The sequence below is a fragment of the Chrysochloris asiatica genome, unplaced genomic scaffold (genome assembly GCF_000296735.1).
Source record: "Chrysochloris asiatica unplaced genomic scaffold, ChrAsi1.0 scaffold00004, whole genome shotgun sequence".
NCBI classification, from domain to species: Eukaryota; Metazoa; Chordata; class Mammalia; order Afrosoricida; family Chrysochloridae; genus Chrysochloris; species Chrysochloris asiatica.
In genome coordinates, this window is record NW_006408522.1 from 45,158,342 (window position 1) to 45,164,893 (window position 6,552).

General features: G+C 40.7%; 1 pseudogene; it reads right to left on the minus strand.

Moving 5' to 3' along the window:
- Positions 1 to 4,195: 4,195 nt before the first annotated feature.
- Positions 4,196 to 4,726, minus strand: LOC102839872 (annotated as a pseudogene).
- Between the last annotated feature and the right edge of the window lie 1,826 nt (positions 4,727 to 6,552).

The following is a 6,552-nucleotide window of genomic DNA, read 5'->3' on the forward strand; positions in this document are numbered from 1 at the left end:
AGGTATAGGAAGGCAAATGAAACTACACCCATGTATATATATAGAAAGAGATTTGACAGATATATTTCTATATATTTATTTATATGTGCTATAAATATATCCATGAATATAGTAGAACATTATAGGCAGCAAAGTTATGAACCCTTCTTAGCCAAAGCCAAACACCTTGCGGTAAGGAGTGATTCAGCCTGAAGGCTCAGAACGATCGTCTCTGGGTCAAGATCACTTGGTATAACATAATCCACAAAGATAATGTTCTACATCCTACTTGATTGTTTTTGTTGTTAAGTGCCATCTAGTCAGTTGCGACTCATAGTAACCCTGAATAGGGTTTCTGAGGAGTGGCTGATGAGTTTGAACCACCAACCTTGCAGTTCAAACCGACCTTTCGGTCCAGTGCTTATCCTGTGGTGCCACATCAGTACTTCTACTTTGAGAAATTTGTGAATGGCTATATAAGGTGCAACTATTGGCCTCTTCCCCATCCAGAGCAGAGAAGAGTGAAGAAAATCAAAAAGGCAAGGAAGCAATTTATTCAAAGGACTAATGTATCTGGAGACAAGAAGAACTAGATGGTATCCAGCTACCATAGCTAACTGCTTGAAAGGGATAACAATAGGAAGTCCTGGATAGAGTGGGAGAAAAAGTGGAACAAAACTCAAAATTATAAAAAAAAGAGCACACTTACTGGTCTGATAGAGACAGGTGGAACACCTGAGATTAAGTCCCTGCAAGCTCAGAACTGGGCTCACCCCAATGAGTCAAACAATTGCTGTTATTGTTAAGTGCTGTTGAATTGGTGCCGACTCATAGCGATCCTGTCTAGACTTTCAGAGGAGTGGCTGATGAATTTGAACCACTGACCTTGCAGTTCAAACTGACCTTATAGTCCAGTGCATTATCCCACAGCACCACCACACCTGGACTCCAAACAAACAATAGACAGGGCTACAAAGTGAACAATAACATCAGGGTGGTGCCACTTCTCAGAGTAACCAATCATAGGTGACCAGAAGGGCAGCATTTGGAGAGAAAAGAAGGAACATTGACAAGCAAAAGTGTTGTTACATTGTGGAGATCGCAATAAATGTCACAGAACAAATGTACATGAATTGTTGAATGAAAAACCAGTTTGCTCTGTAAACTTCCATGCAAATCACAAGCAATGGCATTGTCAATGCACTCAGATGCATGGGAAAGTTGGACAATAAAAATAAGGCAGACCAAAGAAGAACAAACGCCTTTGAATCATGATGTTGGTGAAGAATATTGAATATATATCATAGGCTGCCAGAAAATTAACTTATTTGCCTTGGAAGAAGTATAGTCAAGATATTCCTTAGAAAGTAGATGGGGAGATTTCTTCTCAAGAAGATAGAAACTTCAAAAATCCAAAGCTCCCTCTTTAGCATATTGATGACTGATGATCTTGATCTCAGAGTCTTCCTTGGAGGAAGGCCCATGAGATAAAATGAAATGACAAGGCACAGTGGGTAACCACTTTGCTGCTAACAGAAAGGGGGGCAGTTCAGGCACACCAGCTATTCTGCAGGAAGAAGATGTGGGAGCCTCTAGACTTGGAAACTCTATGGGGCAGTTCCACTCTGTCCTGAAGGGTCAGTATGAGGCGAAAGTAACATGTAGGTATCAGGTTTAGGTTTTTTCAGGTTTGTGAAAAAGGAAATCAAAGGTACAGATACGAGTGTGGTCTTCATTTTCTCTCCTTCTAAAGTTCAAGTCTTGAGAGAGTGGGAATGTGGGGAAATTAAGGTAGGAATTGAGTCATCCATGATCCGGGGGCTTATGGGTTGCTTCCCTGAAAAGCACCTGAAGGGTGTAAGCGTCGCAGGGAGCTCTGGCACTCTGCTTGGCACTATGTCCAACATGGCTTCAGATGGATGGAGCAGCTTGGTGGAGGGACCTGATTGGACAGGTGAGCCTAGAACACTACTTTTGGTTTCCACATGGCCTTTTTGCCTGTGGAGATTCCAGTGTGACCTGCTGAATGAATAGGAAGCCAGGGCATCAGCTGGGTCTGGTCCAGATGGAGAGGTTTCCAAAAGAGTTATCTTCATGAAGGAGCAGGTGGCTAGGACTTCAGACTCCAGAGATGGGAACCAGCATTTCACCTCAGAGGCCATATAGGACTGATGACACCATTGTGGTTACCAGTTCTAGATTCGAATCAGTTGAATCATCATATAGCAAGGCTCAGAGGTTATCCTCTGCAGGAACATGGTAAAATGAGGCATAACCCTGTAGGAAAGACAAACAGTATTCTGGCAAGAATTTACCCAGAGAGCCTGAGTCATCTGAAAGGTATGATTTATACCAGCACCGATAGGAAATTGAACTTAGAATAATCTAAAGTCTATTTAAATCCTAAGAGACAAAAACTTTAATTAGCAAGTTAGCAAATTTCCCTGGTACGTAGTGAGGTAGAGCTCATAGAAAATAAATTACTTGTTTTTGTACACATGAGTATATAGTTTGAGTTATTTGTAATCCTACTATATTAGCTGAGCAAACATTCAAGAAACCCTGAGGAAAGTTCTTCCATTCGGTTTCCATAGTTTGCGAAGTGTGCAGAGTCAGGGAGACAGAGGGCTGGGAGTACACCCAGCTGATCTCACTCAAGAGCTCAGGCATCACTACCTACCCTTACAGGTTATTCTCATGTCCCCTTACCTCACAATTAACATCTCCATGGACCTCTAGCTCTTTCCTAACCCACAGTGGCTAAAATGATAGGGAATGTATTATCTTCCATACCTGGAAGGCCAGAGGCTGCAGGATTGTTTGATGCAGTGAGTCAACAACACTACTGAGGCCTGGGTTGTGTTCTATCCCTCCGGTCCATGTTTGTGTTATCTTAACTCCCAGACTGCTAGAAGATGGCTGCAGTTGTTCTAAGAGTCACATTAAGACATGAAATCCTGAGGAAACAGGACCATCTCTTCTTGTTTCCCCAAAGGCCTCAGCAGATAGCTCCCCAATCCTATCAGCAGAATTTGTCATATACCTATTCCTAGTCAAATGCTGGCAAGGTTGATGGAATTACATAGATGAGTTTAAATTATCTTGGCTAAAACTGGTATTGGGACATCCACAGGAAATATTCACTATTCTCCCCAACCTTACTTTTCTACTTCAGAAATGTTTGATTAACATCTTGGATAGCTCAATCAAACATCAGACATTAACTGAAAGGTAGCGTATGGTAGAAAATCCACTGAGATAGTCCAGGCTCCAGGAAGCATCTGGACATATTTTCTTTTGCTCCCCATATCATATTATAAAAACAAAGGAAGGAAAGAAAAAACTAAAAAAAGAAGCATTTCTCAACGCCAACAGGGAGTCTGCCACCTCATCTCAATTTCCATTACATTCGTATCAGTTGTCTTTTCCTAATTTACTTTTAGGATTGTTGGTGTGGGGTTTTTTGGTGGTGATGGTTGTTTTTGGTTTTGTACTTTTTTCCTTTACCAGTTTTACTGAAGTTGTCTGGTGATAGGATAAAACTTAGCCACACTCATTGTTAAATGCTTATGAGAATGGAAAATGTAAAGGCTAAAACCATGGTGGGCAGAGAAGATGGGGGATCTGTGTCCAACAAAGAACTTTGGAGATGAGCTATCTTGGGGAGAGATGGGGACAGTGACACATATTCTCTCCTCCTACTTATGGTGGTTGTGTGACACTGAGCTAGTTCTGACTCATTGTGACCCTGTATGTGTGAACTTTTCTACACATACAGACACCCACATCATGTGTATATATACAATTGGGAGTACACTATGTACCATTTTGTTTTTTGTGTGTGTGAGTGTTTTTTTTTTTCATTTAAATATACATCATGTCAGGTTTGTGGGGTATGCCCTTTAATTGTTTGAATGGTTTTATATTCCTGAGTGCTTTGGTGTACATCCAAAAAAAAACACACCAAAAACAGAGGGAGGGAATGAAAGCAAATGCTTTCCCCATTTATTACATATTTCTTCTATAACATGTGTTATAGAGTCTTTAACATGTGTTAAAAAGAGTCTTTTAGAGAGCCCAAGGTGAAGTCCATGACAATGAAAAAATAATGTGCATGTTGCTGTTAAGTGCTGTTGAGTCAGTTTCCTAATAATTCTTTTTTTTTTTTTTTTTCCACTGAAAACTTTTTATTAGTCTTTTGGATAGAAACGGGAATTTATTTGCCAGGAAGGATGATCCTGTCATACTTTTGCTGGAACCAGCACATGGCCTCCTCTTTGCTGATTCTGTGTTTGGCCCCAATGCAGCCAGTCCTGCACTTGTCTGTGATGCTGAAACCTGGCCTATCCAGTACCACATAGGAGTCCAGGCCATAGATACCGATGCTAAGGACATATTTGATTCCCAGATTGATGTTCTCCTGGATCCCAAAACCAAAGTTTCCAGTATCTGAAAAGTTATTCTTTCATAACTCATACTCCTGTACCTTCAGACCTCTCTCCAGGATCTCCTATGCCTTGGCCCCATGAACTATGCAGTGGAATACAACCTTTTCATTTCTCCTAATGCCAAAGGACCTGATGGTGTATCTAGCTTTGGAGAACACAGGGGTCTGGCGGGTCAGCTTCTCCAGCACCTTGGCTGCCCAAGTCAGTCTGTCTCCACTCTCCCCAATGCAGATGTTGAGGCAGAGCCTGTGGATGCGAAGTTCCTGAATGGGGTTCTCTTTTTCACCTTGATCCGCCATGATGGAGAACAGGAAGACTTAGTAATTCTTAATCATTTTGATGAATATACTATGTAATGTTCTTAGAGCTGTAGAGGGCGTTAGAAACCATCTTAATTACTTTACTTGTTTACAGATGAGCAAACTGTAATCCAAGTAGGTTCTAGAACGGATGTAAAGATACACAGAAATGAATGACCCATAAGCACCTAATCACTAATCTAACATACTGTTACATCCCGACACCTCTCATTTTCTAACATTTTCTTACCTTCCGTACATAGTTGGAACAATTGACCTGCCATCAGCAATGACTCAAAGCCATTTTGATTACCCAAAAAACATTCCTTCATCTGTGGCTATGTCTTTGTTATCTAGTATTTTCATAACAGAAATATCACAAGTGAATAAAAACAGAAATTTATTCTCTCACAGGAGACTAGAAGTCCAAATTCAGGTATCTGGCATTCCTAGGAGATTTCCATATATCTTGGCATCAGTGGTCTGCTGGGTCTAAGAAGTTCTCGTACAAGGACTATGGGTCCAAATGACGAGCTCCACTCTTGGCTCTTTTTTCTTGGTAGTTGTAGGTCCTGCTGATCTCTGCTCCATTGTTTAATCTTTTTATATATTAAAAGAGATTGACTCAAGAGATCACCTAATCCTATAGATTGTATCCTGCTTAGTTAGAGAACTACTCATAACCTTGCTTCATTAACGACATAGAGATTTGAATATATAATAAACAGGATAATTACATTAGATCACAAAATGGAGGGTAACCACATAATACTGAGAATCATAACCTAGCCAAGGTGACATATATTTTGGGGGGACACAATTTAATCCATGACAGGCTGAAAGAAGATTCCATTTCACAAGCTTATCTTTAGGGGAACTTGACACAGTATTGTTTCCTAATTCCTTTGGGGTCATCTAGTGCTGATTCTGTACTAGATGGACACCACCACCATATAGTGTCCTCTTTATGACCATCTCATTCTCTTTGTGACCACACAGTGCCTTGAATTAAAAGGAGTCTTTTAGAGAACCTGAGGTGAAGTCTATGACAATGCAAAAATAGGGTGCATGTTGCTGTTGTTAAGTGCTATCGAGTCAGTTCCAACTCATAGCAATGCTGTGTAGGGTTTCCAAGGAGAAGATGGTTGGTTTGAACCAAAGACCTTGAGCTTAGCAGACCAGTACTTATCCTACAGTGTCACATCAGGACATACTGGATAGAATTTGGCCTAAAATCTTGACTTTACCCCCAAGAGTGGCCACTATCTGACCTAATGTATATAGTAGAATGTATTTCTATTAAAATAACACTTGATGGATATTTTCCTTCTGTTATCATGGTAGTAATGCAGATAACCTGGTGTTGTTAGCCACTTGGTGAGAGCATTATTCATTTAATGAAAACAACTAAGAAGTTGCTAGTTGTCAGGCATAAAGGAACCAATGGTGTTCCACACAGACATGGTTCTTGCCTTCAAGGAGTTAGAACCTGGTGTCGATGCCCATACCTGAACAGGCAGGTACAGCACAGTATGACAAATGATATGACAGAAGTGAGTACAGATGCTACATGAGCACCAGGAGGGATACAGTCCAAATTGAGAAGGCAGTCAGGGAACCAGCCTCTTAGAGGATGGTTTCTAGGCTGAGAATAGAAAGATAAGTGCAAAAAGCAAGAAGTAAAGGCATGAGAGAGTTGTTCCAGTAGAAGGAATGACCAGGACAAGCTCAGGAAAGTTGATAATAACTCAGTTTCCATTACTTAATAAATGATGTCCTACTTCTTTGGTGATTGCAAATGTTCAAAACAACCCACCCAACCCTCA